Here is a 27,943-nt window from a genome sequence, read left to right as displayed (position 1 = left end):
GATGTTTATTGTGGCTGAAGTTTTCATGGTGCTCACAAAAACTCACACTGTAATAAATTCAGTTTTAAACATTTCTCTTCCCTCTTCATCTCCTTGTGTGTTGTGGCATTTTGGATTGTTAAGTCTGTAGGCAGGATCTGTCTCGTTCTACTGCTGTTCTAGGAGCCTTTTTGTCTAAGGAGGTGGTTAAAAATACTTTAAAGAAATTCTATGGATTCTAAGGTGCCACACTATGCTTTGTACGAATACCCTCCTTTGGCACAACAAAGAGCCCTTGTGTCAGCTTTTAGATACTAACACATTGTGGCATAAATTTAGCCTTACATTTGTTAGCCTTTTAAGGTTTCATAGGGTTTTTTAGAGTATGCTCTTATAAACGTCTATTCTGAAGAAAGTCCTATTGAGTGTACTCCCAAATAGTGTGTGTGTCTGTGGGATTGTAGTAAAACTGACAAACTTGGTTACACGTGGGGTTGCAGTTCATGTGTGATGTGTCTGACTGATGGGGTTTTTTCTTCCTTTTTTAATGACTTTTTCATACTGAGCACTAACGTATGTAAGAGTAAATATTGACATGCATGCAGAATTACATTAAGACGTAATATAGCCAATTGTTTGCTAAATGTGAGGTGATTTGTCAGTACTATTTTGTGCACATTGATTTGAAAGTAAGTCCATTGTTTTAAGTATGACTGCTTTCTAGATGTTGGCGTGCATATATTTTGTTAGGCCTAATTTCTGAAGGTTTTCTGTAAAAAACCCCAATGATGTCATGCTGTTGACTGATGCAACTAACGAATAATTGTTAGTTCTTCCTGTTGCCATAGTTCTTTACCTTCCATAGCCAGTGGTGTATATTTTTCTCTCTTTTCCTTTTCCTTTTCTGTAACATTTTTGTCATTAGGTATTGCAATTTCAATGAAGTAGGTGTGTTTTTCTTGGTTGTTTTTTACTGTTTTGTCTGGTTTATTGATGTTACATTTATATCCAGCCTTTTATGTGCTTGCAAAGAGGCCATTGTGGATGAAAATGAACACATTTTCTTTTCTTCTTAAAAAACATCTCTTCTTAAAAAACAAAGTTGGCAATTTTTCGGGGTGGAGGGGGTGAAAATAGCTCACCTCGCCTAGGGTGCCAAATAGTCTGGCACCGGCCCTGCTGGCGGTGGAGTTTTTCTTTTTAAAAAACAAGAGTTACCGGATACAACCAAGCCATAAACTGTTGCCCTACCGCCAGCTACAGGGTACAAGTGCACAGCCTGGCTGGACCGTTGGGAGACTTTGGCAAAGAGAAGTGGGTGGGGGATTATTTGAGGGTGGAGATGTTGGCTGGCTGGCATAAGGCAGAGAGAGGCTGAAGACAACCCAGATGCACCTGTAGCTTGGCCCTGAGGCTGGCTTGCCACACAGTGTTTCAAGAGTGCATCAAAGTTGTGCAGGAGGAGAGGAGGTGGAGGCAGCTGGTTAGAGGTTTTTAAAGTATTGGGCAAAAGGCAGGATATAATAATAATGATGATGAGGTAAGAGTCACAAGACATGACCAAGCAATAACCTACAATAAGCAATATCCCAAGCCACAAGTGTGCAGCCTAGCTGGACGACTGGGAGACTTTGAGGGGGGAGAGAGAGAGAGATTGTTCGAGGCTGGAGGCTTTGGTTTGTCTGCAATGACTTAGAGTGAGAGACAACAGAAGCTGCACAGGCAACCCAGAGACATCTATTGTAACTTAGCCCCATGGTGTTGGCATGAAATGCAGGGCATTAGGAAGAGGGTCTCAGAGTTGCATGTTTGTGCAGGAAGTAGACAGGAGCTCTAAGTCTGGATGTGTGAAGTGGTGCCAACACATAAGCCTTGAGAAGCTGATGTATATAAGTGAGAAGTGTGAATGGGCAAAGTAGTGTTCACTGCCACAACACCCACCCTAATGTTAGAGTAGAGAAACTTGTGACAATTATACACAAGCATTTTTTAAAAATTGAACCTTTAAAAAACCAGCCATCCGGCCAGCCAGTAGCAAACCCTGTTAACAACAACAGCAGCTTGCAATGAGTGAAGATACAGTCAGAAAAGGTATTTGAGGGAAGGGGAGAATGTAACACAGAGAGTATAGCAAAAGCTTCAAAGTAGAGCAAAACCTACAAAAGTAGGAGTGAGTGAAGTTAATTTCAGATACATTGAATCTCTCACTTGTTCTTTAGTTCAATGATTTTAAGATTAAGATGTTATGTAGAACAGATTTGTTTTAAATGTGTGCTGTAAAATCAGACATGTGACTGTGGCGTTACACCCCACAAGCCAGTTCCCAAATGTATGTCTGCAGTTTGTAAGTCTGGTTTTTAGAATGTTGGCCTGAATGGGCGGAGTTAGAATGTCTGGGGAGGGGGGAGGAGTGATATATAAGGGAAGGACTGAGGGGATTGATGGAGACTTTTTAGGTACTCTTAGAGCCCTTAGGGCCCTCTGTGCTTAGCGTACTTGGGTCTGGAGAATTTGAGGTTCAGGGTAGAGAGTGGTGTCTTTGGAGTGTGGTGTGCACAGTTGATGTATATTAAACAATACTGATAATAAAGAAAGCTCAAGAGTGATTGTGTGAGAGAAAGGAAAGCGCATCTGTGAATGGGTGAAAGGATTGGATGAAAGGTTTCAAAAAGGTTTTTAAATGTTTTATTTGAAACAAAGCTTGTGAACTTTCAAAATAAATTTTAATTATTTTGTTTTAACTACCACAAAAATCCCACATGTCTGTTTGGCATTTATCATCTGAAGTTTATACATTTAGCACTCACTCTGACAATAATTCACCTCAGCACATAAAACAAAGTGTTTTAATTTATTACTGAACTCCTCCACATAATTTGGAGAAAGGTGGTGTTTGTCCCTGCATATCAAGCAGTCATGCTTGGCTTGAGCAGGGAGTAGCCGCAGCCAGGCCTGGTGTTCAGAGCCTGTGTCGTGGCAGTGACCAAGGCTATGTTTGGGTGGTCACGCCCCTTTGGGGGCCAACCATATTGTCCCCCTTTTTGGTTTCCAAAATATGGTCACCCTAATGTTCAGAGGATAATCAGTGGTCTGGAAACAAAGCCCTATTAGGAGAGACTGAAAGAACTGGGCGTGTTTAGCCTGGAGAAGATCAAGGGGAGATATGATAGCACTCCTCAATGACTTGAAAGGTGGTCACACGGAGGAGGGCCAGGATTTCTTCTCGATCATTCCAGGATGCAGGACACAAAATAATGGGCTTAAGTTACAGGAAGGCAGATTCCGCCTGGACATCAGGAAAAACTTCCTGTTAGAGCAGTACAACAATGAAACCAGTTACCTTGGAAGGTTGTGGGCTGTCCCACACTAGTCATTCAAGAGGCAGCTGGACAACCATCTGTCAGGGATGCTTTAGGGTGGATTCCTGCATTGAGCAGGGGGTTGGACTCGATGGCCTTATAGCCCCTTCCAACTCTACTATTTTATGATGCTATAAATGTTACACTAAGCATTTATAGGGCTTCTCCTCTGTGTGAATTCTTTGATGCCGCTTAAGGTTTGTGCTCTGAGCAAAGCTCTCTCCACACTCTAAGCATTTATAGGGCTTCTCCCCAGTGTGAATTCTTTGATGCCGCTGAAGGTTTGTGCTGTTAGCAAAGCTCTTCCCGCACTCAAAGCATTTATAGGGCTTCTCCCCAGTGTGAATTCTTTGATGCTGCTTAAGGTTGCTGCTCAGAGCAAAGCCCTTTCCACACACTAAGCATTCATAGGGCTTCTCCCCAGTGTGAATTCTGTGATGCTGCTTAAGGTGTGTGCTCTGAGCAAAGCTCTTTCCACACTCTAAGCATTTATAGGGCTTCTCCCCAGTGTGAATTCTTTGATGCTGCTTAAGGTTTATAAACTGAGCAAAGCTCTCTCCGCACTCAAAGCATTTATAGGGCTTCTCCCCAGTGTGAATTCTTTCATGCACCTTAAGGCTTGTGCTGTGAGCAAAGCTCTTCCCACAGTCTATGCATTTATAGGGCTTCTCCCCAGTGTGAATTCCTTGATGCTGCTTAAGTTGTGCACTCTGAGCAAATGTCTTCCCACACTCTAAGCATTTATAGGGCTTCTCCCCAGTGTGAATTCTTTGATGCCGATTAAAGTTTGAGCTCAGAACAAAGGTCTTCCCACACTCAAAGCATTTATAGGGCTTCTCCCCAGTGTGAATTCGTTGATGCAGCTTAAGGTTTGTGCTGTGAGTAAAGCTCTTCCCACATTCTAAGCATTTATAGGGCTTCTCCCCAGTGTGAATTCCTTGATGCTCCTTAAGCTGTGTGCTCCGAGCAAAGGTCTTCCCACACTCAATGCATTTATAGGGCTTCTCCCCAGTGTGAATTCCTTGATGCTGCTTAAGGTGTGTGCTCCAAGCAAAGGCCTTCCCACACTCAAAGCATTTATAGGGCTTCTCCCCAGCGTGAATTCCTTGATGCTGCTTAAGGTGTGTGCTCCAAGCAAAGGCCTTCCCACACTCAAAGCATTTATAGGGCTTCTCCCCAGTGTGAATTTGTTGATGCCGCTTAAGGCTTGCGCTGTGAGCAAAGCTCTTCCTGCACTCTGAACGTTTATAGGGCTTCTCCCCAGTGTGAATTCTTTGATGATGCTTAAGGCTTGTGCTCTGAGCAAAGCTTTCTCCGCACTCTAAGCATTTATAGGGTTTCTCCCCAGTGTGAATTCTTTGATGCCGATTAAAGTTTGAGCTCAGAACAAAGCTCTTCCCACACTCAAAGCATTTATAGGGCTTCTCCCCAGTGTGAATTCGTTGATGCAGCTTAAGGTTTGTGCTGTGAGTAAAGCTCTTCCCACATTCTAAGTATTTATAGGGCTTCTCCCCAGTGTGAATTCCTTGATGCTCCTTAAGCTGTGTGCTCCAAGCAAAGGCCTTCCCAAACTCAAAGCATTTATAGGGCTTCTCCCCAGTGTGACTTCGTTGATGCCGCTTAAGGCTTGCGCTGTGAGCAAATCTATTCCTGCACTCTGAACGTTTATAGGGCTTCTCCCCAGTGTGAATTCTTTGATGATGCTTAAGGCTTGTGCTCTGAGCAAAGCTTTCTCCGCACTCTAAGCATTTATTGGTCTTCTCCCCAGTGTGAATTCTTTGATGCAACTTAAATTGTGTGTTGAAACTGAATTGCTTTTCACACTCTAAGTATTGAAATCTTTGATATTTGCTAAGATGAATCTTCTGAGCCTTTATGTACCGAGAGGTTTTCCTCTGTGTCTTCCTATTGTGAATGTTCTTTTTTCTTGTTGCTTCCAGGATTGGAGTTTCACAGACGTCTGATCCTTCAAAAGAAATGGATTTGTTTTCCCTCTTCTCTTCAGTTTCAGTTTTCCTCCTCTGGTGTAGACCATTTTTCTTGTTCTCTCTGTGATCACCTGCAAGTATAAACACAGAAATCGTCTTGAAATCTTGGAACAAAACAAACAGTTGCTGATTTGATTCACAGTATATATATATTAAAAAATCATTAGAGAGGCAGATCCTTCCAAACATATTAAATATCCCAATGATCAATAGAACTGAGAACTAGACTGCAATACAATACTTTCATTTTTTTGGAATATCTCCCATAAAGTAGCTCAGTTCGGAGCTCAGTTCTCTGTGATCACCTGCAAGTATAAACACAGAAATCGTCTTGAAATCTTGGAACAAAACAAACAGTTGCTGATTTGATTAACAGGATATATATAAAAAAATCGTTAGTGAGGCAGATCCTTCCAAACATATTAAATATCCCAATGATCAACAGAATTGAGAACTAGACTGCTATAGAATGCTTTCATTTTTTTTGGAATATCTCATATAAAGTAGCTCAGAGAATAAATGAACAACATCAAATACTGTAAAAATAAAATACACTTAAAATCTGCCATTTTTTCCTAGCTGATCATTTAACTGGGAACTGGAAAGTGGGATTTCAACCGTAATGGTTATTTTCAATGTCCAGTTATATCTTAAAATGGAAAGCAAGCTGTCCAGAGCTGTCTTCTGAATATGCCTTACTCTCCTCTCCTCCATGGAGACTATTAAGATAATATCTGTAATGTCTTCAACATTATGCAGATGCAATTATGGCAGCAAAGTAAGATTGGTTGGTAGCCATCAGTGCCACAGAATAAGTTCATCAATGGGCTTTTATCAGTATTTCGACAGGTCTTCAGAGTTTTTTCCTCCTTGAATTTTTGGCGTCAAACCAATTGTTTCATTGCCTTCAGCTCCTTAGAAAAATGTGAAGGTGTCAAAGCTTTTCAATTTGTGGAAGTGTATTTTGGAGCAATCATATCGAGAGCCCAAGCCCATAAAGGACACTGCACAAAACTCCCCCAGCAAGCACAGGAAACCCTCCGGATTCATTAGCCTTCAGGGCCTGGTCATCCCATGTGATCCTCCTGCCTTGTGGAGGTTACAGGTAGGGCTGTGCTCCGCTTCGCTTCGTAGAAGCGATAGCAGAGCAGCCTGATTCACCTCTGCCAAAGGCGGAACCAGGTCGGTTCAGGAGAAAGCGTCGCAAAGCAGGTCACCCATTTGCGCTTTTTGGAGGATGGACTGATGGCAAGGGACGGTTGCACCTCACAAGGGCTGGAAAGAATGTGTTTGGCCACAGCATGAAGAACTTCATCAGGAGGGCTTTCAACTGAATCCTATGGCGGAGGGAGACGTAACCTTGGAAGGGAAAATGGATGAAGGCTCCTGCAGCTTAACACAGAGAACAGATCTAATAGTGGCTATTAATAGTCTTCACAATAATGTAAGGAGGAAGCCAGACTCTATATAAAGCACATGGTCTTTGATGTCTATATACTACAGAAGAAACCCATGTGGCTCCACAAAAAGCAAATTGATAACAGATGACAAAGAAAAGGCTGAAGTGCTCAATTCCTACTTTGCCTCAGTCTTCTCCCAAAAGCGGGTCTATGACCCCCCCTGGAAAAAGTGAAGCAGAAGTTGATGGGCTAGAATTGCAGTCTGAGATTGATAAACAAATGGTCAAAGAACACCTAATTTCCTTGAATGAGTTCAAGGAATGATGAACTGCATCCTAGAGTAATGAAGGAGCTAGCGGAACAACTCTCAGAACCTTTGTTTATTATCTTTGCAAAATCATGGAAGACGGGTGAGGTGCCAGACGACTGGAGGAGGGCTAACATTGTCCCTATCTTCAAAAAGGGCAAAAAGGAGGAACCTGGGAACTACAGACCAGTCAGTCTGACATCCATCCCTGGGAAAATTCTGGAGCAGATTATAAAGAAGTCAATCTGAAAACACCTTGAAATTAATGCAATCAATCAATCAATCACTTTATTATGGTCCGAGACCAGCATAACATTAATCCAGCAACAGCAACCATACAAAGTAGTACAGATTCTTAGTTCCCATCTCCCAGAGATTTAACAGTCCTCTGAGGTTAATAGGTTATGACGTGTCCTCAGAGCCAAGTGGCAGAATTTAGCAACATTATAGGTAACTGAGGGGTTTCTATCGGCAAGGAGGAACATGGTATAAATATTCTTCTGTGTTACCTGGAAAGTCCTGTAGTAGAGGATGGATTAAGCCTGACCGGGCCTCTGAGTAGAACAAGCAGTGTAAAAGCACCTGAGAGGATGTCTCTATCTCACCTGAATCACATGGGCATAACCTTTGGGGGACTGGAATTCCTGGATATCTGCCTTCTGTGAACTTGGAAGAGACAGCTTTATAGCGAGCCCTAGTAAATGCCCTCCTGTATTTATAATATGTAAGGGAGCTCAGATAGGCCACAGGGCCACTGCCCTGTACATCTTGCAGAGAACGGTAAATATATAGGATTTGGCTTAGATCGTTCTGCAGTTCAATATCCCAAATACGCTGCATTACAAGGTCTTTGGCTTTTTCTAAACCTATGGCTAGTAGATGTTCCGTAGAGAGCCCATAGGTGCATAATTTCTCTTTGATATTGTTCCACCTTTTCATCTGATAATTGTCTTGCAAAATTAGAGGAAGCAGCCCTGCTGGGGTCAGCTTAAGTCTAAACCAGGCAAATATAGTAATTTGCCATACATTAGCTTCAATTCTAATTAATCCACTCTCCATTCGTGATGTCGCATTGGAGACACTTCTTGGTGTCAGAAATAATGACCTTAAGAAGCCCGATTGTATTTTCTCATATATGGCTAAGTTGGAAAATGGTCCCAATTGTGCTCCATACAAGAGCTGTGCTCTCGATTTTGCCACAAACAGTTTAATTGCAGCTGGAATAAAATTTCCTCCTCGTGTAGGAAAGAACCTCAGAAAGGCTGCTGAGCTTTTCTTGGTAAGTGAGGAGGTAGAGTTGAGCTGTGCCATTTTCCTTCTAGAAGCTTGGAAAACGACACCTAGATATTTAAAACAAGAGACTTGTTCTATCTCATTGTTATTACAGGGAACACGGCCTCCCTAAGGAGGCAGAAAGTATCAGTGATACATCAGTGATGTATCAGTGATACAGTGAAAGTATCAGTGATACATTCTCCCAAAGTAGATAAACCATGAGGACAGGATGGAGAATAGGATATGCAGAGGTGACTGTGGGGTTGTGGAAAACTGATGATGAACAACTTAGAGCCACCTACTTCTTTTTGTGTTTAGAGCAGCCCTTCCCCAACCTGGTGCCCTCCAAAGGTGTTGGACTGCAACGATGGAGCAGGTAAGAACCCCCCTCCTGCTTGGCCCTGCTGCCAGGTATGCCCCACGCCACTTACCTGCTCCATCGTCGCTGGGCCCGGGCTTGAACTGAGCGCCCTGGTCCACCCGGAAGCTCAATTCCAGCCTGGGCCCAGCAACAACGGAGGAGGTAAGAACCCCCCCTCCCTCCTGGGCCCTTACGTGGACCTGCTGCCGCTGCTGTATGAACTGCAGCAGTGGCTCCAGGCAAGCCCCCCACCTCACCCCACCCCACCTACCTGCTCCATTGTTGCTGGGCCCGGGCTTGAACCGAGCGCTCTGGTCCACCCAGAAGCAAGTCCGCACCTGCAGCCTTGCTTCTGGGTGGACCCAGGGGCTCGATTCAAGCCCGTGCCCAGCCATGACAGAGAAGGTAAGTGATGGGGTGCGGGGGGGGGGGGGGGGTTGCGTGGAGCCGCCGCCCCTGCAGTTCATGCAGCTTCAGCTCCAGGTAAGGGGCCAGGCAGGAGGGGGGTTGCCTGGAGCTGCCACACTTTGTGCAGTGGTGGCAGCAGGTCCAGATAAGGGGCCAGGCAGGGGTGGGGGGTTCTTACCTGCTCCGTCATCGCCTGGCCCAGGATTGAATAGAGCCCCTGGGTCCACCCAGAAGCAAGGCTGCAGGTGCGGCCTTGCTTCCGGGTGGACCAGGGCGCTCAGTTCAAGCCCGGGCCCAGCGATGATGGAGCAGGTAAGTGGGGTAGGGTGGGGGCTTGCCTGGAGCCACCGCCCCACATTCCCCATCCTGCTGTCCCAGCATTCCTGACCATGGGACATAATGACTTACAATGATGGGAGTTATAGTCCAACACCTTTGAAGGGCACCAGGTTGGGGAAGGGCTGCTCTAAACAAAAAAAAGAAGTAGATGGCTCTAAGTTGTTCGTCATCAGTTTTCTACAACCCCACAGTCACCTCTGCATATCCTATTCTCCATCCTGTCCTCATGGTTTATCTGCTTTGGGAGAATGAGAATTTGACTGGTACTTTCTGCCTCCTTAGGGAGGATGTGGCGTTAAGGCTGGTGAGCCTTAACTCCCAATTTCACCGCTTTTTGGTGCTTGGTGGAAAAGTGTACATCCTTAACGTAGGGTTTTTGTTTATTGAATTTCATGGCTTTGTGTAGAGGATGACCAGATATCTTTTAAATCTCAGACGTACCTATTACATATGACTTGGAAGTCACATGTAATAGCCATATCAGAGATTTAAATGAATATTAAAATACTGCTTCCAAAAACTGCATTTGCCTTGTATGCTGCAACCGTACACTGTTAGCTCACATTGAGAAATCCATCCAAAAAGTTAGCTTCTTTCCACCTGCCTATTCCAAAGTACATCCAAGTCATATGGGATATGTGCTTTGGGATAGCCAGGTGGAAAGAAGCTAACCTTTTGGATGGATTTCTCAATGTGAGCTAACAGTGTAAGGTTGCAGCATGCAAGGCAAATGCAGTTTTTGGAAGGAGTATTTTAAAATGCATTTAAATCTCTGATGTGGCTATTACATGTGACTTCCAAGTCATATGTAATAGGCACGTCGGAGATTTAAAAGGCCCCCCTCACCCCACTTAACACCCCACCCTACTTCACTTACCTTCTGCGGCAGCGGCAGGCCCGGGCTATCAAGCCCGCCGCTGGCAGAGAAGATAGCCCCCCATCCTTCCTGGTCCCGCCGCCACACGAACTGCAGGGGCGAAGGTGGGCCCAGGCAACCCCCCACCCCCCTTCACTTACCTTCTGCGGCAGCAGCGGGTATTCTCTTAGTTGCTATTTTTGGGGCGTGTATATCTAAAGCTTGGAGCCCTTGGATCAAGGAGTTTCTATATATGTTAAACAGATGTAGGGCCAGAACGCATCCTTGCTTGACCCCCCTATTTGCTGTAATTGGGTTGGAGAGCTGACCTTCTCTGTTAAATCTTACTCTAAGGCTTGTGTTGCTATACAGTTTAGCCATCAACCGTAGTAGGCGTTTATCAATTGTGGCGTTTTTAAGTTTTCCCCATAAATTGGATCTTGGGATCGAGTCGAATGCCGCTTTAAAATCTGCAAAGGCTGCCTATAGCCAGGAGCTACTGCTACGGGTGTATTTTTCTGCCGAATGTTGCAGAATTAGGCAGTGGTCAAAAGTAGATCTCCCTGTCCTGAATCCTGCTTGTTCATCCTCAAGTATGCTTTCTTCCTCCATCCCGTCGCACAGTTTTGTACACAGATGTCTTGCGTATAATACACTAATGGTATTCAGAAGACTAATTGGTCTATCGTTTGCTGGGTCATTCCTAGCCCCACTTTTATAGATTGGAATTATAATATCTACGTAATATCTACGTAAGTAAACAGTGATAAGTAAACATCCATCCCTGGGGAAATTCTGGAGCAGATTCTAAAGATGTCACTCTGTAAACACCTTGAAATCAATGCAGCGATTACTAGGAGCCAATATGGATTTGTCAGGAACAAATCCTGCCAGATGAATTTGATCTCATTTCTCGATCGGGTAACCTCCCTTGTGGACTGTGGGAATGTTGTGGACACAATATACCTTGACTTCAGCAAAGCTTATGACAAAGTACCACATGATATTCTGATTAAAAAAACTAGCTAAAAGTGGGCTAGACGGAACAACTATTAGGTGGATTCACAGTTTGCTACAGAATCGGGCTCAAAGAGTGCTTCTCAATGGTACCTTCTCAAACTGGGGGAGGTAATGAGCGGGGTTCCGCAGGGCTCAGTCCTGGGCCTAGTGCTCTTCAACATTTTTATTTGCTTTTATTTATTACATTTATATTGACCTTTTTTCCTCCAAGGAACCCAAGGCGGTGTTATCCTCAGAACAACAACCCTGTTAGGTAGGTCGGGCTGAGAGTATGTGACTGGCCCAAAGTCACCCAGTGGGTTTCCAAGGCCGAGTGGGGACGAGAACCGAGGGCTCTCATAATTGTTAATGATTTGGATAAGGAGATGCGAGGAATGTCGTTCTCTGCCTTGATGTTGTTCCCTGCCTCGATCAGAGTGGGGAGTCAAGTAAGAAATAAAATTATTATTATTATTACCATCAAATCTGCAGATGACACAAATTTGCGTGGGACAGCTAATACCCTGCAAAACAGAAACAAGTTTCAAAGTGATCTTGATAGGCTGGAGTGCTGGGCTGAATAGAACAGAATTAGATTTAATAGGGATACTACAAGCAAGAAGGAACTTGGAATTGTTGTAGATCACAAGCTGAATATGAACCAACAGTGTGATGTTGCCGCAAAAAAAGCAAATGCTATTCTGGGCTGCATTAAAAGAAGTAGAGCTTCCAAATTGTGTGAAGAACTGGTTCTCCTCTATTCAGCATTGGTTAGGCCTCATCTTGAGAATTGTGTCCACTTCTGGGCACCCCACTTCAAGAAGGATGCAGACAAGCTGGAGGAGGTTCAGAGGAGGGCAACAAGGATGATCAGGGGTCTGGAAACAAAGCCCTATGAAGAGAGACTGAAAGAACTGGGCATGTTTAGCCTGGAGAAGAGAAGATTGAGGGGAGACATGATAGCACTCTTCAAATACTTGAAAGGTTGTCACACAGAGGAGGGCCAGGATCTCTTCTCGATCCTCCCAGAGTGGAGGTTGTGGGCTCTCCCACACTAGAGGCGTTCAAGAGGCAGCTGGAGAGCCTTACTCAGAGGAACCCCATTTCTTACCCAGAGAAGCCAGGATCCTACGATTCTCCTCCATGACTTCTTTGTGCAGAGTCCTTTGACGTGGATCAAGCAGAACCCACTCCTCCTCCGAGAAATGCACGGCCACCTCCTCAAAAGTCACCGGAACCTGAAAGCAGCAGAAGAAATTACTGTCTCTTTGAGCATTATGTAGCAATCCCTGATGACAAGGATGGTGAGGTCCTCCTTCTGAATGCCAGAGCTTCGTGAGTGGCATTCAAGGCCTTCCCAGCAGCCATCTTGGAGAAGAGCAAAGGCTAAAGGGGCAGGTTCTTCCAGGACCAAAGAGATATGCAGGGGACGGAGGCCCCCAGGACTCCCCTACCTGCCCAGGCTGTGCAGAAACCGCTTCCACTCCAACGCCACGCGAACGAGGCCCCGAAGGACCCCCCAGGATCAGTTCACTTCCCCTGCAGGTTTTTCCGCTCCCTGTGAGGAAGGCAAAGAAAGTGGGAAAGTGAGAAGTAAAGTTAATGTTCTTAAGCATTCCCATTTTCATTGTTTTATTGGAATCAGTGTTGACTGATTGATTGATTGATTGCATTTGTTTACCATCCCACAGCCGAAGATCTCTGGGCAGTTAACATAACATAAAAGCACTTAAAAATAATTTGCAACTATTAAAAACCACAAAAAACATACAATATACACATACATATAAAACTACTATAACAAGTTTAAAAACTATGACCCTAAAAAAACAGACCCAGGCTAATTACATATTGCTAACTACATATTCCTTGACCTGGCACTGAAAATATAACAATGTCGGCGGCAGATGAACCTCATTGGGGAGATTATTCCACAGTTCGGGGGCCACCACAGAGAAGGCCTCTCCCTTGTTGTTGTCCTCCGATCTTCCCTCTGAGTAGGCGCCTGGAGGAGGACCTTAGTTGTGGAGTGTGTAAGACCGGGCCAGAGTGGGTCTGATACCCTCGAACCAAGTTACTAAACAACATTTCCTTTTTGAGTATCTCCCCCAGCAAAATCAGGCTCAAGGAGAACATTAAGACAGCTCATGCACCTCAGTTGTAATTGAGGGAGGGAGACCATGGGGAAAAACGTCCACTAATCCTTACCCAGTGAGGAGGGTCCTCCGTCACCCTCCTGCAAGATTCGCCCATCCAGCAGCCTCTGTGTGATGCCCGGTGGAGCCTTCTCTGCCTCAGGGAAATCTGTGGGTGCTCTGGCCAACATCCCCTGGACCTGGAGCAGGAGGGAGGATTCCAGGCAGAGAAGAGGGATTAGAGAAGGAAAGAAACGGGTCAGGTCAAGGCCAAGGGCAGCGTTTCCCAATCGCTTTACCTTTCAGGTCTCATTCTAAAGTTGATCTACCATCCAAGCCACACAGCACAGGAACTTGTGTCTTTGTCAGTGGGCTAAGAGTTAAACCCTGATATCCAGCATTTTCCACTGTAAACACAGGAGCTTGGGTGTCTACAAATGCTATTCCTGTTCTGTTGGGAGGAATCTGTCACTTGTTGAAGAAGGATCCCCTCCTTCCCCAGAACTTCACAAACCCATTCATTTCTCCTGTGATCATAAGAACGTAAGAAGAACACTAGCAGGACATGAGTGCTGCGCACGTTCCCCAGAAACTGGTGTATGTATAATCATAGAGTTGGAAGGAGCCTACAAGGCCATCGAGTCCAACCCCCTGCTCAATGAAGGAATCCACCCTAAAGAATACCTGAAAGATGGTTGTCCAGCTGCCTCTTGATGGCCTCTAGTGTGGGAGAGCCCACAACCTCCCTAGGTATGTTTGTTATCTTCCTAGAGAACTTAGGCAATAGGGTGGTTAACATGAAAACCTGACATAAACATGCCCAATTCTTTCAATCTCTCCTCCTAGAGCTTTGTCTCCAGACCCCTGATCATCCTCGTGACCCTCCTTTGAACATGCTCCAGCTTGTCTGCACCCTTCTTGAAGTGTGGTCCCCAGAACTGGATGCAATACTCAAGATGTGGCGTAACCAGTGCTGAATAGAGGAGAACCAGTTCTTCACACAATTTTGAAGCTATTCTTCTATTAACGCATCCCAGAATAGTATTTGCCTTTCTTGCAGCCATATCGCACTGTTGGCTCATATTCAGCTTGTGATCTACAACAATTCCAAGATCCTTCTCATTTGTAGTATTGCTAAGCCAAGTTTCCCCCATCTTGTAACCATACATTTGGTTTCTTTTTCCTGGGTGTAGAAATTGGCATTTATCCCTATTCAATTTCATCCTGTTGTTTTGAGCCCAGCACTCCAGCCTATCAAGATCACTTTGAAGTTTGTTTCTGTCTTCCAGGGTATTAGCTATCCCACCCAATTTTGTGTCATCTGTAAATTTGATAAGCGTTCCCTGCACCTCCTCAACCAATTGAGGAGTAAGTACTCTCCGAAATTTGCTCCTGATTAGGTTGCTTTTCAAATCCTAAAACGTGTAGCAACCATACTAACGGCCTGTATGCTCCCTTAAACGGGACTGAGTGGACTGATATGATGCTTAAACCATAGTTAATACAAACCTAATAATACTTACTACATATAAGAATGAAAATATATATCAAAACAATGACAAGAAATGACTGAAAAGGAATACAATAGAGCTGTACTTTAAAATAGAAGAACAGGATTACAACCAAGGCATTCAATTGTACTCTTCCTTGAGTCCTTGTGGTTGTAATGTCCTTAAGGTGAAAATCCAGAATATTTCCCTCCTTCTTAGTTGACGGTCTACTCTTGTCCCATATCCTCCAATCCTTTCAATAATCCAGAATCTCAGGTCTTTGTCATCATGGCCCATATCAAGAAAATGCTTGACCAGAGGTGCCTGAAGTCTTTTGCAGCGAATGCAGCTTTTGCGATTTATGCCATCAAGAGTCCATGTAATTTATTGAACATTGGTATGACCACAAGAACCATCAGAACCCGCATCTGTGAGCACAAAAGCTGCATTCGCTCCAAAAGTGTAAGTTTTCTTAAACTTACTTTGTTTACAGGAGGGAGGATCCCAGACAGAGAAGGGGGAGGTGGGAAGGAAAGAAAAGGGTCAGTTCAAGGCCAAGGGCAGAGTTTCCCAATCGCTTTACCTTTCAGATCTCATTCTAAAGTTGATCTACTATCCAAGACACACTGCGACGTGTCTTTGTCAGGGGGCTAAGATATCAACCCTGGCATAAGCAGAGTGCTTGAACACCCTCTGAAAACCAGCCAGAAGGAAAGACAGAACCTTCCAGACATTCCCTGATATGCAGCATCGTCCACTGTAAACACAGCAGTTTGGTGTCTACAAATGCTCTTCCTGTCCTGTTGGGGAGACTCTGCCACTGGCTGAAGAAGGATCCCCTCCTGCCCCAGAACTTCACAAATCCATTCATTTTTCCTGTGATCATAAGAACATAAGAAGAGCCATTCTGGATCAGAACAAGGACCCATCTACTCCAGGATTCTCTCCCCACAGTGGCCCATCAGCTGTTGACTACGAACTCACAAGCAGGACATGAGTGTCACAGCACCCTCCAGCCCATGTTCCCCGGTAACTGGTGTACATAGACATACTGCTTAGGATACTGGAGGTAGGATACAGCCATTCATAGCCTTCTCCTCCAGGAATTTCTCTAACCTCCTGTTTAAACAGTCTAAATTCATGGCCATCCCTGCATCCTCTGGTAGGGAATTACATATTTTAACGACGTACTGTTAATTTAACAGGCCCAAACTTCAGTGCTGATATTTCGAGGGGGTATCGAGGAACCCTGGAAAGGTGCGTCTCCTCTAAGTGGGATCGCTGAGTGGTGGTCAAAGACTCAAAGACACGGTTCTCTCTTTTGAGAACGTTTATTACAAGCAGCGCTTAGCACTGCAAGGCGGAAGCCCTCAGAGGACCCAAGGAACTGCCCGCTATTTTCAGGAAAGCCTTAACCTCCTTATAGGGTCAGTCCCCTTCGAAACAAGGCAGAACCGCTCCGTACAATCATAAAACAGTAACAGGTAAGCTGCTCAGCCAGTTATAAGCAAGGATTTTACACATGTGCAGAGTGCAATCTTTTCAAGGACAGAAAAACAATACATCAATGATTACTGAGAAACTTGTGCCCACCTGTTCATTTCACGGTTAGCTATTTCTAAAGGAAGCCACGACACCCTCTAATGGTCCTAGTAGGCACACAATCTTGTAAAACTAGTGTTTCAATACCCTTCACAAGACATGGTCTCATGGTTGCAATCTTAATACATTTTCCAGTTACTGCGGAAGCGTAGATACTTTGATTTCTAGAGAACAGGCCCAAAGCAATGATTTTTGCACAGGGTGGGCACAAGGGAAGCCCACATGCTTGAATTTCTTGACAGTTTGAAGCTGAAAAGAACAGGCCCCCGGTCCTTGTTTGTAAGAGTCAGCACCTGTCTCAAAGGGGGTTCCGCAACCCCCATCCCAAAGGAACCAGATTTGTGGTTGAAAATGAAGTTCTGACTCTGCCCCAACGAGAGAGAGAGAGTGTAACCAGAGCTGAATTAATGCCATTAAAAGTTAATAAAGTGTGAACGTTTATTTTAAAAGTTAAGCAAGAAAATACTGAATACTTTTTCAGCTTGTTAAACACATGAAATATGCCACAAAGGAAGCCTTAAGAGATGAATGATTTAGGGTGACCCTATGAAAACGAGGACAGGGCTCCTGTATCTTTTACAATTGTACTCCAGTATGACAATGGAACCAGTGACCTAGGGAGGTTGTGGGCTCTCCCACCCTAGAGGCCTTCAAGAGGCAGCTGGACAACCCTCTGTCAGGGATGCTTTAGGGTGGATTCCTGCATTGAGCAGGGGGTTGGACTTGATGGCCTTTTAGGCCCCTTCCAACTCTACTATCTTTAACAGTTGTGTTGAAAAGGCAATTTCAGCGGCTATCATTTGCATACATGGATCACCTGGTGAAATTCCCTTTTCTATGCCATCTCTGCTCCCAGCACTTGAACCCCAAAATTGCACCAAAGTAACAGCGATTTCTCCCCACTCTCAGGATGTGAATATCGGGCTTACTAAAACCAACAGCAGGCTCCCTTCATAATCAACAAAAGCGCCCCAGGTTTTATTTCGAAGGCCTCGTGACCAAAGTGACTTATTAATTTTAGTTATTCACTAGGTTTAAATCAGGGAGGAGAAACAAAACTAAAAATACAATGCAAACAGGACACCAGGGCAGCCTTTTGCCCACAGGGGGGGGACATTCCTCCTCCCCACCTGGGACCTTTCCTCTTGTGTCCCTCCCAGACCTCCCCTTTCTCCAATCTTCCCTTCCGCGATCCTCTAGTTATGGGGAGGGAAGGAGGTGCAAGGCGGGGGGGGTCTCCTGGACGGCCCCCAAGTGGGTCAATCCCCGGGGGGGGGCTCTGTCTCTCTCCCCACCCAGCCCCTGCCCCGGTCCTGCCCTTGGCTGCCCTGGGGGGTCTCCTCCCCCCCCCCCGGGGACCCCCTTGCAATCTGCACTCACTGGCTCATTTGCAGGGGAAAAGAGGCTGCAGGCGGCGGACGCACGAGGCTGGCAGGAGCAGGGGGAGAATCCCAGGCTGCTTTGCAATGGGAGGGGAGGAAGTGTGGGGCCGGAAGGGAGGGGCCTCATCCAGCCCGGGCTCTAGGACCCAGCCCCCTCTCCGCCTCTTTAACCCTTTGGTGGTGGCAACACTAGAGAGCCGCAGAGGCTCCTGGCAAAGACACGGACCTGGGAAGGGGGCTTTTCCATTGGGGGGGGGGTCTTTTATCCCCCTCTGCAGCATCTCCGCCCCATCTGCTCCTGGGGGCTTTGTGGGATCCACATCCATTTCCCCTTTGAGTGCATAAAGCAGCCTCCGGCATGAGAGCCCTCCGCCCTTCTGCCTGCCCTTGCTGTAGAGCAGCATTCCCCAACGTGGTGCCCTTCAGAACTCTAAACATGAATAGATGCTCTAAAAAGAGAGAGGTTAAGTAGGGTGACCCTGTAAAAAGGAGGACCGGGCTCCTGTATCTTTAACGGTTGCATAGAAAAGGGAATTTCAGCAGGTGTCATTTGTATATAGGGAGAACCTGGTGAAATCTTTGTCCTCTTTTAAATCTGTTGTGTGCAGCAGGGTCCTTAGGAATGCCAGGGCCAGGATGGACGGAGACGGGACCGGCTTGGGCGGTTGGAATACTGGTGGAGCAAGCTGGGAGTGAGGCACGGGTCTCGGGTGGCAGAGTCCAACAGGGTGCCAGAGGCAGATCCAGAAAACAGGCACAAGGTCAGACACAGGTTCAGAATCCAAGCAGAGGCAGAAGAGAAGTCCAGTCAACAAGCAGGCACGGTCCAGGCAGGGATCAAGGCAAAAGGCAGAGTCCAAACAAGGGCCAGAGGCAAGTGTCGATGGTCAGACTCATACCAGGTAAGCAAGGGGCCAGAGGCATGGTTGAGACGGGCAAGAGGTCCAATGAGGTGAAGCAAGTTCTGCGGTAGCAAATGGTCAGGAACCGGCTGCAGCTAGCATGAGAGACCGTGTTGCTGTGGCGAAGGCTGGAGGTGAAATGCAGCTCTTATATATTTATTTAAATTTATTTAAAACATTCGTGTGGCGCAGAGCGGTAAGGCAGCAGTTTCTGCAGCTGAAACTCTCCCCACGGCCTGAGTTCGATCCCAGCGGAAGCTGGTTCTCAGGCAGCCGGCTTGGGTCGGCTCACCCTTCCATCCTCCCGAGGTCGGTAAAATGAGTACCCAGTTAGCTGGGGGAAAGGTAATAACGGCCGGGGAAGGCAACGGCAAACCACCCCGCTATAAGGCCCCGCTATAAGGCCTGCCAAGAAAACATCAGCAAAAACTGGCATCCCTCCAAGAGTCAGTAATGACTCAGTGCTTGCACGAGAGGTTCCTTACCTTTCCTTCTATATCATTAAGATCTCAGAGCGGCGTAAAAATAAAAACATACAGTATAAAACAATAAATATGCACAGTTAAAAACAAATTAAACCATGATCCAAGTTAAAACAATATATAATTTAAAAACAGTAAAAGCTGTTAAAACAATGTACCAGTGAGTTTAACCATCATAGGCTTTGTTAAAAAGCCATGTTTTTACTTGGCGTTGAAATGAAATCAATGTTGGTGCCAATCAGGCCTCCAAGGGGAGGGCATTCCACAGTCGGGGTGCCACCACAGAGAAAGCCCTCTCCCTTGTCCCAACATAGTGTATATGTTGCATTGGTGGGATGGGGAGAAGGGCTCCTCCAACAGATCTAAGGTCTCGGGCAGGTATATATAAGGAGAGGAGCTCTCTCAAGTATAGAGGTCCCAAGCCATTTAGGGCTTTAAACGTCATTACCAACACCTTGAATATAGGCCTTTCCTGGCAGCTCCCAGCTGTTCCATATGAGTCCACCTGGGAGTGCCTGCTAGTCTGGGCCTGAAGCCTGCAAGGCTTTACCAATGAGGGCTCGCATCCTGCAAAACCCTGCGGCTGGTCATATGGAAAGCTGCCGCCAGATGGTGCTGCAGGACAGGACAGATCCTGACAATTTGGCTTGGAAATGTAGTGGCAAGCAGTTCAGCTGGCCCAGCATTGGTGTCTTATGAGCTGATTACCTGGGCCCCTCCAATATCCAGGTGGCCATATTCTACACCAGCAGAAGTTTCTGAACTGTCTTCAAAGGCAGCCCCATGTACAGTGCATTATAGTAGTCCAGCCTTGATGTCCCCAGAACATGGATAACTTTGCGAAAAGTCCTCCCTTTTATCTGTCCTGGATCTCCCACCAATCAGATTCATGGGATGGCCCCTTTCTAGTATTTCGACAGTGGGAGATAAATGTCTCCCTCTCCATGTTCTCCACACCAGGCATGATTTTGTACACCTCTATCATGTCTCCCCTTAACCGCCTTTTTTCCCAAGCTCAACAATCCCAGCTGTTGTAACACTCCCTCATAGGGGAGATGCTCCAGCCCCTTGAACACAGAGTTGATATTTTCATTGACCCTGCATTTTCAGAGATTTTCTAACTCCTTTAGAGTTCTGCCTGTTTCTGATGGAAACCAAGAGCGGATTCCCAGCCCCACTGACATCAGAGGCACCAACCTCGACTGTTCAAAGGGACTTAGGTTGAATTGATTGCTACATGCTTTGAGGTTGAATCGCCTATGACTCCAGACCAGGGTGCCCATCTTCTGCACTCATGATGGCTCATTTTTTGTTTCTGTTTTTAAAAACATTCACAAGGGAGTTGCGAATATCCATTCCATAGTCCCCTCTTTTACTTTCAGTGTTCTTGGAAGTAGCGCTGTGCACCTCCTCAGACCCAAACCTCAAATCTGAATCCGGGTGGTTTGGCCCCTTCCGAACCGGATCCGAGGCGGTTCGGGTGAAGGCTGAGGTGGCCTGATGCTGAAGCCAATTGGCTCCGAAGCTTTGGGCCACCTCAGCTTTTCGGAACCGCCTCTGTCCCCCACCCCACCCCACCTGTCTCCTTACCTGCTGCCTCCGTCGCTTCCAGTGCCACTGCCAGAAATGAAAGAGAGTAGACTGCGCGATTTTAAGTTACCACACAGCCTACTCCCTTTCATTTCCAGCGGCACCAGAAACCGCCAGAAGAAAGATGGCGGTGGCGACGGAGGCAGCAAGTAAGCCCCATCCCCCCTTTCCTGTATCTGCTGCCGCCACTGCCAGCTTCCGTCCAGCAGTGGCGGACGCAGGTAGGGGGGCAGGGGGACTTACCTGGTGCCTTTGCTATCCCTGGCGGCAGGTTGCAGAGGCTCCAGGTAAGTGGGGAGAATTTTCTGGGTGCTGGTTGCACACCCAGCACCCAGAAAACTCTGAGTCTTCTCGGAGGGTCCAAATTTCGCCTTGGCTATGGCACCAAAGCAAATCAGGAACCCCCGAGGCAGATTGGGGCTGCTTCAGGGGCTCCAGATCAGCCTGCAAAGTGGACAGGGGTGGGTGGACAGCCCTATCAGAAAGCTAAAGTCAAAATCATTAGGTAGATAAGCTTTTTTTTTTGCTCCCAAAGGAGAACACCCTTCTCCTACCCCATATCATGTCTATTAGATTGGAATCCTGAAAGCAGGGATCATCTTGTTGAATAATAATAATAATAATAATAATAATAATAATAATAATAATAATGAAAAACTTCAGAAACTGGGCCTGCCAAAATATATCCACACCAACTTCTAGAAAGTGGTCATACTTAAAACATGTTCAACAGTCAAGAATTTCCTGAATCAGTAAAAGACGGCATAACTTGGCAAAGCCCATCATGTCTGTCTAGAAAAACGGCCACGAGTGAAATAATGGCCCCATTCAGAAGACACTGTAAATCATGGCTTTAACCAGGGTGGTTAAGCCAGAAAGCCGGGCTGTGTTCAGAAGACACCGTAAACCATGGCTTTAACCATGGTGAATAAAACAAAAAGCCTTATTCACTGTGGTTAAAGCCATGGTTTAAGGTGTCTTCTGAACGCAGCCCGGCTTTCTGGCTTAACCACCCTGGTTAAAGCCATGGATTAAGGCATCTTCTGAATGGTCCCCATGTTATTTACAGCATTTATATACCACTCCACATCAGAACAGTTTACAGAGCGGTGAAGAATAAAAGATAAAATGACAAAAAGGCAAAAGAAATGAAGCTCCATATTAAAAATTGTTATTTTAAAAAATCAGAGTACTGATAAAAGACGGGGCTGGTCAGTCAAGGAAGGCTTCTTGGAAGTAAGGTGTTTTCAGAGGGCGCTGAAAACAACACAATGTTGGCACTTCCTTGACCTCCAGGGGGCCACCACGTTGAAGGGTCTTCTGCAACTGGACTCCAATTGAGACTTAAGTCCATGTGGAACCACCAGAAGCTTCATAATCATCATCATCATCATCCTAATCGCCATGCAGGGCCTTGTGTGACGTTACACCTATACTAGGCCCGCCGCATAAACTAGGGTGACCATATGAAAAGGAGGACAGGGCTCCGGTATCTTTAACAGTTGTATAGAAAAGGGAATTTCAGCAGGTGTCATTTGTATATATGGAGAACCTGGTGAAATCCCCTCTTCATCAGAACAGTTAAGCTGCAGGTGCCCTGCCCTCTTTTAAATCTCGTCACTGTAGTATAGCTCCTGCAGCTTTAACTGTTGTGATGAAGAGGGAATTTCACCACAAATGACACCTGCTGAATTTCCCTTTTCTATGCAACAGTTAAAGACACAGGAGCTATACTAGAGTGGCCTGATTTAAAAGAGGGCAGGGCACCTGCAGCTTTAACTGCAGGTTAAAGTAGGAGGAGCCCTGTCCTCCTTTTCATATGGTCATCCTACATAAACACTTCTCAGGCCAAGAACCCCCACTTGAAAACCTGAGGGAGGGTTAAATAAAACTTTCCCCTTGCTATGAGGGAAACAGTTTTAATTTTGGATCTCTCTGAATTGTGGGTATAATCTGGTGTGGGTGTTTGATAACTGTGAAGCAGGTAAATAATGCCAAGCTGACATGTAGGGTGACCATATGACCGGATTTGCCCGGATTTGTCTGGGTTTTTGATGACAAATCTGGAGGTGAAATCTGGATTTGTTCCAACCTTCCCCAGACAAAGAGCAGCTGTAATGGGAATTAACAAAATTGCTTATAATTCTGTCATTTTATAAGATAAAGACATGAAACTTGGCAGAATCGTAGCTCCTATGGAGGGCTTTAGTAATACCAAATTTGAAACAGATCTGTTAATCCATTGATTTTTAAGGATTTTTTTTAAAAATTGAGGTTTTAAAATTATTATTGTTAAAACTGTCATTTTTAAAGATAAAGAGATAAAACTTTGCACCATGATAGGTTATAGGTAGAGCTTTAGCAATTCCAAATTTGAAACAGATCCGTTCATCCATTGATTTTTAAGGATTTTTTTAAAATTTGAAGTTTTAAAATTACTGTTTTTTAAAAATGTTATTTTTAAAGATAAAGAGATGAAACTTGGCACCATGATTGCTCTTAACAAGGACTTTAGCTATGCCAAGTTTGAAACAGTTCTGTTCATCCATTGAGTTTTAGGAATTTTTTTTAAGTTTGAGGTTTTAAAATTATGTTTTTTTAATGACATTTTTAAAGATAAAGGGCTGAAAGTTGGCACCATGATAGCTCAAGGAGAGAATTAGCCATGCCAAGTTTGAATCAGATCAGTTCATCCATTTTTTATTTTTTTTTAGGATTTTATTAAAAGTTCAAAGTTTTAAAATTATTGTGTTTTAAAACTGCTGGAGCCATATCCTTCAAACTCAGGTTGTCAAACCTCCTCTTTGGGGTGTTGCACATTGAGCAGTTTCAGCCCTTGGCATTAAGGTAAGAAGTTCTGGGCAAGCAGGACACCTTTCCTGTTGCAGATTTGGTGTGCAGTCGCGTACCTGAAGCTCAGCAGAGGCAAGGCATGCGCAAATCAAAATGTGGAAAAGGAGAGGTCACTCAAAGCAGCCCACAGGGCAAAAGAGAATGGGCAAGAGGCCTTTTCCTCAAATTTCCATATCATGGGCGATGAAGGATCTTCTTTAGAGAAAAACTCTCATGACCAACAGTAAGGTCAACTGTCTCTGGAGAGGCCACCAGTGAGGGAGGAAGCAGCAGCCAGGCACCTCTCCACCGTGCCTGGGTCCAGCTCCAGCTGAGAGCCCCCTCCCTCCTGCAACCAACTGTCTCTGGAGAGGCCACCAGTGAGGGAGGAAGCAACAGCCAGGCACCTCTCCACCGTGCCTGGGTCCAGCTCCAGCTGAGAGCCCCCTCCCTCCTGCAACCAACTGTCTCTGGAGAGGCCACCAATGAGGGAGGAAGCAGCAGCCAGGCACCTCTCCACCGTGCCTGGGTCCAGCTCCAGCTGAGAGCCCCCTCCCTCCTGCTGCCAACTGTCTCTGGAGAGGCCACCAGTGAGGGAGGAAGCAGCAGCCAGGCACCTCTCCACCGTGCCTGGGTCCAGCTCCAGCTGAGAGCCCCCTCCCTCCTGCAACCAACTGTCTCTGGAGAGGCCACCAGTGAGGGAGGAAGCAGCAGCCAGGCACCTCTCCACCGTGCCTGGGTCCAGCTCCAGCTGAGAGCCCCCTCCCTCCTGCTGCCAACTGTCTCTGGAGAGGCCACCAGTGAGGGAGGAAGCAGCAGCCAGGCACCTCTCCACCGTGCCTGGGTCCAGCTCCAGCTGAGAGCCCCCTCCCTCCTGCTGCCAACTGTCTCTGGAGAGGCCACCAGTGAGGGAGGAAGCAGCAGCCAGGCACCTCTCCACCGTGCCTGGGTCCAGCTCCAGCTGAGAGCCCCCTCCCTCCTGCTGTCAACTGTAACTGCTGAACTTTACAACTAAGATTGTAGTGCCTGAATTTGCTTTCCTTTTCCCCTCCTCCTCCTCCCTCCCAATCCCCTTTCCTTTTGATTCATGTCTTTTAGATTGTAAGCCTGTGGGCAGGGACTGTCAAGAAATACTTTTGTAAGCCGCCGTGAGAGCCTTTTTTGGCTGAATGGCGGCATAAAAATCCTTAAATAAATAAATAAATAAATAAGGTGCCAGTAAAGAGAGAGGCTCTCTTCTTTGCGGATGCCGTTGCTATAAATGTTGGAACCTGGCATATAATTGCTTTGCTTCGCTACCACTTCCCTTTGTACACTGCAATGCAGAACATTTGAAGTGCCCACCAGAGAAAAATAGATAGAATTGTGGCTTTCGCTGTCTGACATATCTCTTAGAGACAGAGTTAGACTGAAGACACAACTCAGAGATGGCTGTAGCTGAGCCCTGAGAGGCTGCTGTACCACACAGAGCCTTTTTAAGAGTGTTTCAGAGTCCAGTTTTGGTGCAGGCAGAGGTGGCTGGCGGTAGAGGTGTTTTTTTATTAAAAAAACAAGAGTTACCGGATACAACCAAGCCATAAGCTGTTGCCCTACCGCCAGCCACAGGGTACAAGTGCACAGCCTGGCTGGACCGTTGGGAGACTTTGGCAAAGAGAGGTGGGTGGGGGATTATTTGAGGGTAGAAATGTTGGCTGGCTGGCATAAGGCAGAGAGAGGCTGAAGACAACCCAGATGCACCTGGAGCTTGGCCCTGAGGCTGGCTTGCCACGCAGAGTGCTTTAAGAGTGCATCAAAGTTGTGCAGGAGGAGAGGAGATGGAGGTGGCTTGTGGCAGAGGTTTTTAAAGTATGGGCAAAAGGTGGGATATGATGATGATGATGATGATGATGATGATGATGATGATGATGATGAAAGAGTCACCATACATGACCAAGCAATAACCTGCAATAAGCAATATCCCAAGCCACAAGTGTGCAGCCTAGCTGGACCATTGGGAGACTTTTGAGGGGAGAAATTGTTTGAGGCTGGAGGCTTTGGTTTGTCTGCAATGACTTAGAGTGAGAGACAACAGAGGCTGCACAGACAACCCAGAGACACATACAATTATACACAAGCTTTTTAAAAACATTGTAACTTATAAAAGCCAGCCATCCGGCCAGCCAGTAGCAAACCCTGTTAACAACAACAGCAGCTTGCAATGAGTGAAGATACAAACAGAAAACGTATTTGAGGGAAGGGGGGGAATGTAACACAGAGAGTATAGCAAAAGCTTCAAAGTACAGCAAAACCTACAAAAGTAGGAGTGAGTGAAGTTAATTTCAGATACATTGAATCTCTCACTTGTTCTTTAGTTCAATGATTTTAAGATTAAGATGTTATGTAGAACAGATTTGTTTTAAATGTGTGCTGTAAAATCAGACATGTGACTGTGGCGTTACACCCCACAAGCCAGTTCCCAAATGTATGTCTGCAGTTTGTAAGTCTGGTTTTTAGAATGTTGGCCTGAATGGGCGGAGTTAGAATGTCTGGGGAGGGAGAGGAGTGATATATATGGGAAGGACTGAGGGGATTGATGGAGACTTTTTAGGTACTCTTAGAGCCCTTAGGGCCCTATGTGCTTAGAGTACTTGGGTCTGGAGAATTTGAGGTTCAGGGTAGAGAGTGATGTCTTTGGAGTGTGGTGTGCACATAGTTGATGTATATTAAACAATGCCGATGATAAAGAAAGCTCAAGAGTGATTGTGTGAGAGAAAGGAAAGCGCATATGTGAATGGGTGAAAGAATTGGATGAAAGGTTTCAAAAAAGTTTTTAAATGTTTTATTTGAAACAAAGCTTGTGAACTTTCAAAATAAATTCTAATTACTTTGTTTTAACTACCACCAAAATCCCACTTGTCTATTTGGCATTTATCATCTGAAGTTCATACATCTAGCACTCACTCTGACAATAATTCACCTCAGCACATATAACTCACAGTGTTCTAATTTATTATTGAAGTCATTCTCCATTTAACCCCTTTCTCCACATAGTTTGGAGAAAGGCGGTGTTTGTTTGGCATGTGCTCCGCTCCGATTAGAATCGGAGAATCAGAAGCGAATTGGCCTACTCCGCCTTGCCCAGAGGCGGAGTAGAAGCGGACCGCGGACCTGTAGAAGCACGGCGGAGCGCTTCTATTTTCGCGGCGCGATCCGATCGCTATTTTGAAAAAATTCGCCCATAGGATTGCATTGCGGAAAAGAATAGGGGATAACTGTGTTGTTGTGCTTAGAGAGTCGTGGCTGGGGGTCATTTTGAGCCTACTCTCAGCTCTCTGCGTGGTGCGGTTCACTTGCTAGAATTTTTTTAAAAATCGGGTTAAAAAAGCGGCAAAAGGTACCTTTTCGACGTGCTATGGGGCAGAGTCAACTCCCGGTCATGATCACATGATCCCAAAGTTGGAGGAGGGGATAGGCAAAACGGGATACTTGGGATACTGGGAAACTTCTCTTTCTACTCTGAATGGACTTTTCCCAGTGTTTTTTAAAACAGTAGCCCCACCAAATGCACAAACACAACCTGAAATCATATACTAAGCAAATAAATAACAGATAGGAAACACAGCACTGCTACCCACCCTAACCTTGGTGAACAACTGAATAGATGTGGTGCAAAGGGATGAGGACCCATAGGGCATGTGGACGTGCCCAGTGCACACACACTGTGTCCTGCCCTTGGAGGGTCATCAGACACCTCCAAAGAGTAACCAGTGAAGCAATGCCTATCATGAGTTGAAGTGTAAGTTTGCTTCTTAAAGAGTAGTTCCTAGACAGGGACAGTCAAATTGGCACAGTTCCCCCTCCCCCTGGGCACGTCCACTTCCCTCTTACTGATAAAAGACAGATATAGCCTTTTAAAAAAAAATATTCTTGTTTATTCAGCAACACTGCTGCTTTTAATTCTACCCCTCCTTTGTTTATTTATTTATTCCATTTTATATTATTTACACCCCATAGCCCAAGCTCTCCTTGCTTTTCCTCTTCAGTGAAGTCAGGCAGGCTTTCATTGTGGTTCAACTCCTTGTTGTTGTTATTGTTGCTATTAATATTTAGTAGTGCTATTAACATTATTATTTTGTTGTTTAGTAATGGCTGTGATCACAGTGCAGTCAATCAACTCTGAAGCAAGGATCACAAAGCTTTACTCTTATCCTCCTAGCCTCCTAGTTATGGGATGCAAAAGAAAAGGCATCTCTCTGTGCTGCTCCCACCTCACAGGGA

General features: G+C 45.7%; 1 protein-coding gene and 1 pseudogene across 1 annotated transcript in view; one reads left to right on the top strand and one right to left on the bottom strand.

Annotated features, from left to right (window-relative positions):
- LOC134396985 (zinc finger protein 420-like) overlaps positions 1-12,617 on the bottom strand; it is a 36,090-nt pseudogene extending 23,473 nt beyond the window's left edge.
- The window catches only part of LOC134396281 (zinc finger protein 420-like), a 918,719-nt gene that overhangs the window by 191,352 nt on the left and 699,424 nt on the right, over positions 1-27,943 (top strand). The window lies entirely within an intron of this gene.

The sequence above is a fragment of the Elgaria multicarinata genome, chromosome 3 (genome assembly GCF_023053635.1).
Source record: "Elgaria multicarinata webbii isolate HBS135686 ecotype San Diego chromosome 3, rElgMul1.1.pri, whole genome shotgun sequence".
Lineage (NCBI taxonomy): Eukaryota > Metazoa > Chordata > Lepidosauria > Squamata > Anguidae > Elgaria > Elgaria multicarinata.
Note: the sequence above shows the minus strand (reverse complement) of the source record. Positions and strands in the feature narration are given on the sequence as shown.